This window comes from Passer montanus, unplaced genomic scaffold (genome assembly GCF_014805655.1).
Source record: "Passer montanus isolate IOZ18808 unplaced genomic scaffold, ASM1480565v1 scaffold7, whole genome shotgun sequence".
Taxonomy (NCBI): domain Eukaryota; kingdom Metazoa; phylum Chordata; class Aves; order Passeriformes; family Passeridae; genus Passer; species Passer montanus.
The window spans coordinates 12,083,303-12,094,128 of NW_024372147.1; positions in this window are offsets into that span (position 1 = coordinate 12,083,303).

Below are 10,826 nucleotides of genomic sequence, written 5' to 3' on the forward strand. Positions count from 1 at the left end.
TCCGACATGTTAAAATAAATGTGTTATAAGCAATTAGTTGCATTGGTTTAATAGTTGCTGGCCACAATGTTGATTTATTTAATCGCAATGTTGTTGTGTGCTCTCAGAGTTGCATTGGATAACAGCTTGCTTGCTGTGTGTGTTCCCTGTTGTGTCATTTCTCAGCTCTGGGTTAAGGTTATGATGATGTTGTGCTTTGTAACATGGGTTTTTGATAAGATGCCTGTTGGCAGGACTGAGGCAGTGTGTGCACCCAGCATTGCTGCTACATCTGCACCGCAGGAGCTACCTGCTGGGAATGACACATAACTACACCTCCAAGGGTCCATCCATGGGAATGACACTCTCCGCCATCCTTCCCTTCTCCTCCAGGTGAGTTACAACAGCTCTTGGAAAGTATCCCCAGGGTGTCCAAACCAGCACCTTTGCATTGCTATGGCACATGAATATGTCTCAGGTCTTGTGTAAGGTTACACAACTAGGTAAGAACATCACCCAGGGATCTGCCCTAAGTCTGGATAGTTATGAGTGGCAGAGAATGTGGGGTAGGATGGGCAAGTACCTAGGACAGTGGGCATCTCCCAGTGTTTTGGAACTTCACCTCTGAAAAAGTGAGGAATCCAGAAAAATTTATTAAAATATTTGGGAAAGATGACCTGTCACCAGATAATTTCAGAGAGACACAAACCACTGCAATGTACTGGGGCCTGGTCCAGGCTGACTGAGCTCTGTTCAGCAGAAGTCAGTGCCTGCTGCAGGGAGGGAAGGTCTCTGGAACTGAGAGCAAAGTGACAGAGTCCATGGCTGAACCAGAGAACCAGCCTATGCCAGTATTAGCTGTGCTTGTAGGCAAGGAGAAATACTGTAAGCAGAAGTGCGTGGAAGGGGCTGACAGTTGGTCTGTGAGTTAGGAAGAGTTAGTTGACAAAGAAGCTGATAAGAGCCGTGTTTACCCCTGAAAGGAATTCTGACAAGGTTGTTGACTTGGAAACCAAGAAGAAGGAAAAGATAAACAAAAGAAACCTGCAACTGGATGTTCGTTGAAAACAATGGTGGAGACTGCTCTGTACCAATGAACACTGAGTTGATTTATTGTAACCAATGAATAAGTATAAACTTTGTTGGGAATGTATAAAAGACAGCATGCTGTTATAATAAAGAGAGAAGCCTTCTGAAATTGTATAGCGTTCTTCTGTGTCATGACTGTCTCAACAGCAACAGGAGAGGACATTATTTAATAAGGGATAAAGCAGCTGCCTCTAAGAGCGATCACAAGGTAGCTGGGAAGAGGTAGAGGAAGATAGGTAGCTCAGTGGGCCTATGACACATTGGACCACTGAAGAAGAGGTGCAACATACAAATGGGTTTTTGAATGAGGGATGGACTTATCATGAACATTATCCAATACCATGCACCATCTCTCTGGTGAGATGGTGCATGGTATTGGATAATGAATGAGGGATGGACTTATGATGGACATTATCCAATACAATGCACCTTCAGCTCTGAAGGTCTACTATGACAGAAGAAGCCAGAAGATACAGACTAATTTTACTCAATGGACATTTCAGATGGATGACCCACAGACTAAGGGAATGTTATCTCTATGTATGTATCAAAAGACAGGGAAGGATGCCTTGGGAAGAGTGGAACCTGGGCATGACATAAATGATACAGAATAAAGGGTGGATATTGCTCTGGTTTTGTTGGGGACAGAGTTAATTTTTTGCCGTAGTTGGTATAGTACTGTGTGACAGATTGAGGATAAGAATAATGTTGATGACACACTGATGTTTTAGATTTTACTGAGTGGTGTTGACACTAACTGAAGGAATTTGCAGGTCTTCCCATTGCCACACCAGTGAGAAATCTGGGGCACAAGAAGTTGGAGGGGACACAGGGGAAGGGTGGTGGTAGAAAGTGGGCCCACAACTGTTTAGTTACCTTCTGGATTAAAGCACAACAAGGAGAAATGCAATGAAAAATGTATTATGTGGCAAAAGCATTTTAATTTGTTTTGATACAGTTGTTCAGATGCTATACTGAGTAATGATTTGATGCTGTTGCTGCAGCTGCATTTTTTAGTAAGGAGCAGGTTGTATAACATAGATTGCACATCACATGAACCATGCATGCAGGCTGCATGTGTACCTGGACCAGGAGGTATAATTCCAGGTTTAAGTATGCCATCCCTATAGCCACAACACAGAACAATGTCTTATATTAAAGGAGTATCTGGAGGGACATCATAATGTGCTACATCACCACTACTCTTTAGGAGCTAAATAACAACATACAACATCAGCATCCACACACACAAGCTAATGGTAATTGATACAATCTGGGTGCCATAGAAATACTGAGGATGCAACCACATTGCAGCTGACTTTCCATCTTAACATTTACAGTTTCTTTTAAACTTTATTGTTTTATTGGTCCCATCAGTAATAACAGCACTAATAGCAGAAAAATCCAAGGATGATTTTGTGCAGACCTTGATGAAAACTATCAAGCTACCATGTTAGAAGTGAAACAGGAGGACACTCATCTGGGCAATACTGCGCACTTCTAGGTTGGCCACTGGGAAGCATTTTCCATTCTCTGTCTGTTTCCAACATTGCCTGTCCCACCCCTACTTTCCGGCACCTATGTCTCCCTTTCTCTTGCTCAGTCTCACACTTTCTCTCTTTCTTTCTTTGATGGTTGCTTGCTTGCTTTTATTCTCCAAGCTCCACCATTAGAGTTAATAATTTTCATTGATCATGGACCCCTCTTAATAACTCTATACCTACAGTTGCAACAGAGGTTCAGTCCATTACAGGACAGGCTTTCAAAATTCTCATCTAATTCAAATTAATATGTCATATTAAATTATCTTGAAAGGCAACAACCTCTAGAAAACAGTGATGGAGAAAAAAGCATCAATGAAGTTATTAAAAAAATAGTTTATGTACAATTACTGGCATGGGAGTAACAAGAAAAACAGCTGCCTACAACTGGTTTGTGTTTTTTGGCTTTAGAAATTAATCTGCAAAAAGTAAATATTTGCAGAAAAGAGAAGAAGGAAAAGTTTCCTGGTACCACATGCCACTGCATGAATAATTTTGCACACACAGTAAATACTAGCTATTTTATCAGCCATTTAATTTGCCAACAATTTACTGGAGATCTAATTCAAAACCTCTCAAGCTGGAAAAAACCTGGAACATAGCCAATAGACTGTACTACACAAAAAGATCAGATATGTACAATTTGGACTCCAATGTATAGACAGATTTACAATGGGGAAAAGATCAATTAAAAGTAGTAATAGTGAAAGCCTTTAGAATGCCTTAGAAGCCTTTTCTAAACATTTTCAGTGAAAGCAATTGGAAACATTAAATAGATTGTGTGAGGTAGGATGGAGACATCAGCTAAAAAAAACTTGCTCTTGTTCAGAGTACAGTATTATTCTAAAGTCTAGAATATATATTAATATTTGTATGAGATGTTCTTGTTTTTCTTCACACTGAAGTCTTTCTCCCCTAAAGGTATAAAAAACCAACCCAAATATAGTTAGCGGTAACATATTTTCTAACTGACTAAAACTGACATTTTAATCTATCAATGCATTTTCTTGGAAACTGTTGAGTTTTTAAAATATTCTAAGAACATTATAGGATGAGCATTTAAATTCCAACTTAATCTTGCTTCACATCCTGTTAACATGGCATGCCAAAGACATATATAGGACAAAACAGAGCCTACTGTAGCCTATCTGTTGTTCCCAGTACTTCCAAACTGTCATTAAATAATTCTGTTTTATGTGCAGTGAAGTTACTACTGAAAAGAATGGGAATTTATTTAAACCTTCTTGTGTTTTGGTTTACAACAGAAGACTTATGACACAGTAAGGTCTATGCTGACCACTGCTGAAAAATCTACTTTTTTTAAAAGTTTATTCTTAAAAACATGCACACAAAAGTGAAAAGCGGTGTGTATAAATGAAAACTATTTCTGCTTCAGTGCTAAATTACTATTTTTTAACATTTCTCTAAGTCTAGAGCTCTTATACCAAATTGTTGAGGTGTGATGTCATAATTTGCCTCAGTTTCCCCTGGTTTCTCCCTGAACTTTCTTTCCCCAGGTGGGCTGTCAATCACCTCTCCTTTTCCCCACTTTTGACCCCTGCTTGGCACTGTCTATCAACCAGAAATTCCAAGGGGAGCGTCAAGAGATTGGCAGGTCAAAAGGATGCTCTCCACCCCCTGGGGGGCCATTGGCCCACCCAGGTGTCCCTCTTACCCGAGACCCCCTCCCCTCACACCTGGTTGGTGCTCCCTGGGTCCCCTCCCCTGCCCCTCTCCCCAGGTAAAAGGACAAGCAGAGCACGCAGTCGGCGTTCTGGTGGAGAGATCGGTTGGAGAGGTTGTTGGAGTTGTTGCAGGATTCAGAAATAAAAACTCTGAATTAAAAACTCTCCATCAGGACCCACTCCTTTCTTCACCTCACCTTAAAGGTTTCTCCAGCTCAGGAAGGCCTGAGGAGTGACCCCACATCTACAGCAAGCTCCAGCCCGTAAGCACTGGAGCTCAGGGTATGCCGGACTTGTCCCCACAGCTCAGCCATGACCACAGGTACTGAATAGCGTCCCTGGGGAGAAAACTCCACAGGTGTGGCTATTTGGTTCAGCAGCTGGGACCAGACAGAACAAGGCAGTCCCGTTCAGTAATATTGGTAAACTCCAATACCAAATGTTTCTGTAAATGTTCTTTACTTATGAAGTGTTGTCCTATTTTTGGTACTTCTTGGAATAAGAGAAGGATGATGCCTCTTGAACTTGAGATGGGCAAATATGTCCTCCAATCACTTGCAAGGGGACACACAGTACCACAAAAGGCATTCAGCAAAAGGGGTCCACTGGACAGTAATATATTGAAGCCATACAAAGAGTGGCTGAGGTCACTTGTTCTTTCCAGTCTGAAGGAGACTGATGAGAGACCTCTTAGTAGTTACAACTTCCTCAAAAGGGGAAGACGAGGGACAGACACTGACCTCTTCACCATGAGAGGACCAGTTACAGGACCCAAGGGAATGGCCTGAAGTTGTGTCAGGGGAGGTTTAGGTTGGATATCAGGAAAAGGTTCTTCACCCAGAGGGTGGTTGGGCACTGGACAAGTCTCCTCAGAGAATGGTCGCAGCACCAACCTGACAGTGCTCATGAAGCATTTGGACAATGCTCTCAGGCACATGGTGTGACTCTTGGTATGACCAGAGCCAGGAGTTGGACTGAATGATCCTTGTGGGTGCCTTCCAACTCAGGATGGTCTATAATTCTAACACCCTGATGTGCTGTAAGCCATGCACATAAACTACAAATAGAGGAAAATATAGAGGCTGTCAGGATATCTTCTTGGACTACAGTGGTTTTTCTTTATTGCATGCAAATATTTTGTGGAGCCTCCATCCTTGAAGGTACTGAAAACCCAAATGAAAGAGACCCTGAGAAAGCAGTTCTGTTTGCCCTCACTTTGAGCATGGAGACATGGAGTCAACAGACAAACATATCTGTTTCAACCTCAGCTATACTGTGATTCTTTTAAAAAAACTAAGAAAATATTATGGGTTTTATATTGATTAATTAATTATTGTCTTTTCTAAGTCTCCTATTTTGAAACAATTGTATTTTCTCTGAATGTAGAATAAAACCAGATGTACAGAACAGGTATGGCTGCATGAGACAAAAGACTGTTACATTTTCATCAAATTTTGCTGATAGATTCCTGTAACTTTTGTGACAACACTTCAGAACAAGAGTTGGTGTTTGTACAGACAATCCTTTTCATTTATGGGTTTCAAATATTGCCCAGTCTTTCCAATATTCCTCATTGATAGACTGGTTCAATAGCATGTAAGAGTTGTCTTGAGGTGTGCTCTATGTGCAAAGTGTGTCTATATGTAAGGTGACTATGCATTGCCACAGATTCTTTCATACCATCCACCAGGAACAGCAACATACAACACAAACTGTAGATATCATGAACATATTTGGAGGAGTTCTCTTTTCCCCTGTCAGAAGAAGACATTCATATCTGTGTGACTATAGTTTTAGTCCTTGCCCTGGTTTGTCTTCTCTTGATACTGTATAACACAGTCTTTACAGTTAATGATTATAAAGGAACTGAATGGGCAGTGAATGGGAAAGATGTTTAAGTCATCCAAATATTGGCTCTCTGTGTATTTTAATCTCTGCACCTAATCATTCTCAAAACCTCTCTTTAATATGAAAATTATGTCCTTGTATTTTATCTCCACTCTCCAGCATTGGGAAGAGGAAATACCTGCCATTCCTATAATACCACAAACATTCTTTTAAAAGCCTCAGGTCTGTAATTAGACACAATAAAGTAAAATTGCAAAACCTTTCACATAAATAAATGTTAGGTCTGTATGAAGGAATTTTGTTGCCTTTCCTGTGTTGCGCAATTAGAGAGAGCAGAGTGAAAATAAACAGTAACTGGAGATTACTAAATTACTGCTACTAGTTTTCTAAGGACTGAGGCATATGTAATTGTGTTGTCTGTCTGTCCTCTCCAGCCAATTTTTAATCTGCTGGATAATTTTGACTAGTTTGGAAAGGGTGTGGAAGGAGGAAGCCTAGTTGAAAAAAATACACATTTTTTAAAATTCTGTGAACATCAGCAGCTGAGCAGCAGTCAGACTGACAAACATTGCTAAATGAAATACTGCAGCCTGATCTCATCAGTTATTCTTCCAGCTTGGCTAAGGACCTAGTTATCAGCCTGAATGTCCAGCTGTCAAGTGTAAATGGCAGTCAACAAGGGAGGTGAACTCTGGAGTTTATCACAGAAACAAAAAGATTAGATGCTTTACCCTACTTGATTATCATTCCCTTGTGTCACAGTCCTAGCTCTAAACCTGTGCTCTCTGAAGGAAGATCTCTGCTGGTAGTCTGGCATGGTTGGGCAGGAAATCACATTGATTCCTGCTGTGCCACTTCCTGAAGCAGCCTGCTGTGTTAGGCATTAGTGCTCAAAGTCCCTGGGCATCCTACAGCATTCATCTCCAGAAGTTCTCATGCATGGTCCAAAGGCCATGTAGAATCAAGAAAAAAACATTTGAATGTGTTCAATTGCTTTATTCTTTCTCTAATTCTAAAAAGACTTCATAACAGAAATTTGGATCATAACATGTTAATTAAAAAATACTTATTCATGGTCTTTCTTAGAGAATGGATTTTTGATGCATTGTAAAACATAATAAAATTTTAATTCTGCTTCAATTTGCTGAGAATTACTTATTTTAAGGAGAACTGTACTTTTTCAGTACTATATGCTTCAGAAGCTTGAATGTAAAACAGCTTACAGCTTTGAGGACTCAAAAAAGGAGTAATGTCTCTACAGTGTATAATTCAAAGACAGTTTCTTTGTTTTCTGTCTGTTTGTATTCCAATTGGCAATGAGGACATCACTGGCACTAGAAAGTAGCATTGTATCCTTAAAAGGGAGAAAGATGCAATTAGAGGTGGTGGAACATGAGACAGGATGAAAAAGGTCAGCAGAATAACTCATATGAAACATTTCAGAGGTTGATTATTTTCTTCACAATTCAGAGCCCCTGTTTCTTTCCCCAAGAATTTTTGTGCATCTCATAAAAGAAAACTTCAGGTGGCAGACCTGCAAATGGAAAGCACATTGTTAGTGTTTTCTAGAGTTTGGTGTTCATTTTATTTACCATATGTAAGCAGAAGGAACATATAACTACTTGAGCATACAGTTTGAATGACTCTGGTGGCAATGTTAATCCACTCACCTCACAGAAGAGTTCAAGGACCCCTAATGTGGGCTATATTCTATGTCACCATGGAGGTCAGCAGCAGCAGAAACCTGCACTTTGGACCCCTGGCTTTAATGTATGAAATAGAAGAAGCAGAATGAAGGAAAATGGGAGACACTCAGTCACTATTTATGACACTGTTAGGAGAAGAAGAAAATTATACACTGAGTGAATGTGTATTATATAAAAAAAGGGTTATTTCTGACTTGTGAAGCGTAACCTAAAGTTGAAGATGGAAGGTACTTTTTAACCTTCCTTTACTACTCCTGAAGCAGAGAATGTGATTTCAAAGTACAGGAATTCAGGCCTTCACAGAAGGAAAGAGTCAATTTTACTTATCTTCCTAAACATTCTGTCCTGCTGCTACAGAAACCATTCTTCTTTTTTCATTCTACATCCTGTAACAGGCAGCTCTGACCTGTTAGAAAACAACCCTTCAGTGCCCTAATATGAATATTATAATTCCACCAGTCTAAACAATTATTAGAGGGTGGTAATATCTTCTTTTACAAAAATGCTACAGTTCTCTTGTCTATAGGATAGAAAATGACCAAAGGGCCTTTGGATTTTAGAACTTTGGATTTAAATATTCTTTTTGTATATATTTTACATATTCTGTGAGAGTTATATATAAATCTCTAAAAATGCACATATAAAATTTTGGTAAGTGTAAAAATGGCCACAAGTAACTCAGGGATTTAAAACAGCTGAAGTTTGCTTAGCTATTCATCATCTTAATCTATACAGTATTTGTAATTTCTTTGTAGTTTAATAACACTGATTTCAGCTTGAAAGCAAATGTAAAGACAAAGTATCTGGTTAGGGCATATGATAAAAACTTATATCCAAATCAAAGTTTAGGAAGAGACTAATTATTTACATCATCGTATGTATGTAGAAGTTATGGGTGCTTTCATGGTCAGGCTGAGATACTCTCTTTACTTTACATCCTTGAATATGACTTTTATGACCTGCTGATTCTCTGTCACTCAAAATTCACATCAGATGTGAAGGATACTGGTTACATCTGACAGTTGTCTCTCTTCCTTGGCTAGATCATCCTTTCCTTTGTGAACTGTATATGGAAGATTACTCTCTGCCAAGCATATCTCACATTTCTTTCTTATGGTGTATGTTTATCCACTTGACATTTGCATTGTTCTGTGCACACCAAAGACACTGGGGGTGATATTAGAACAACATTTCTTGCTGTCTTTGAGATAGCATCAAGGCAGAGGCGCTCACTTGGTGTAATATTCTTTGAAACAATCATGCATATTATCCAAACTTGCATGCTTAAAATGCATGCAAATCTCTATCACACCATTTTGCAAAAATTGTATATCCAATTCAGATGTATGGAGAGAAATTGTAAGAATATTTATCAGGTCTATTTATTCTGAAAACTTTTGGGTTTGGGTGTTTTTTTTTGGGGTAGCTCCTATTAACACCGAGTAGGTAAAACGAAACCCCAAATTTTTCAAATTCGGTTTTCCAAAATGTTTGCCTCTGCTTCAGCAGTTCTACCCTCATTACATTAAGATGGGAGTGTTACCTCTGATCTAAGGCAGGAATCGTGCAGGGCGTTTATTCAACAGTGCACTCGTGTGGCAAGACTCGGGAAGTACATAGATAATATATCACAGAACTCCTCGAATACAATATATTTTCCTTATTACATAAGAAAATACAAAAAAGTTCTTATAGATTGATACAATGATGTTTCCTGGTACAATCCTTTTTTTAAAATTATTTTTTAGCCTACTTTGATTGCATACCTAGAAAAAATATTCTCTTTCAAATACTTTGTGATACAAGTCAGAGCTCCCAATAAAGCATATTATCTTGTTTTGTCATATGCAGGCTGTTCTTCACTAAAATTTAATTTCAGTGTGTTGACTCAATATCTCAACTTCTTTCATCACCATAAATTTCAATTTTTGACAGGAGATCTGAATATAGCTGAGATTTTATCACACCAAAATCTCTGAACACGTTTTGTGGCTACTCAGCCTATGAATTGTATGCAGAATTATGACTACAAGTTCTCATAGTCTCAAAGCAAGGCCACACATATAGCAAGAAGCAAAAACTTCTATTAAGCTACTGCTACTATTGTTGCAGAGAGGATAAATGAGCCAGGAAGTGAGTGTTGCAGGTCAGACATCCAACAGGCACAAAACTTCTAAAAGAGCTGCCAGGCTCATCTAGTTTTATTTAATCTACACTAGAAATTCCCACTGTTACTTGAATGGCTGCTTTCCTCAGTTATGTTTTTCCTACAGTTGATTTAACCTCCACACATGTTGCTGGAATCCCTCCACCACTCCTGTCCCTCTGATGATGACTTTCCACCTTCAGCTTGGAGTGGGACTTAGACAAGATGAACACTATTCCTGAGATCAGTTACTGAAGAAAACACAACACAGCATTCCCTCCTTTTTGCAACAGGACATACTGGTCTTTATGGTCCCAGTACAAGAAAGGCATTCAGACTCTACAAAGTATCATTGCAAATGCAATTTCTTAGAGTTAACATTATAAGAAAAGAGAAAATGGTTATCCTACAGCATTTCACAAACCATAAGCAGTGCAGCATCAAAAGAATCTGTAATGAGGGTGCATCATGAAGACTCTGTCTGTGGAAGGGCTATCCCATGGTGGTCATCCAAGCTATAAGAAGATTTCCTTTACAAATCCCAAGTTTCTGCAGTTTTAGATAGAGGAAAGACTATGGAGATGCCAGTACAGCGTGGGACCTGCCCACAGCAGTGTGCTACTTGAATTTATCCTGTGGCCGTGGGATACGCCCAGCAGAACACAGACACTTGAGTTAACTACTGCATGGATCACTACAGTCTTAATGCACAATGATCCTTCCAAGCAGGTTCACCTTCCTGCAGTGTGGAGGCATTTATTCCCATTAAGGGAACTCAATTACGAGCAAGATCTCTGAAGAACAAGAATGCCCATACAGAAGTAGAGGGTTT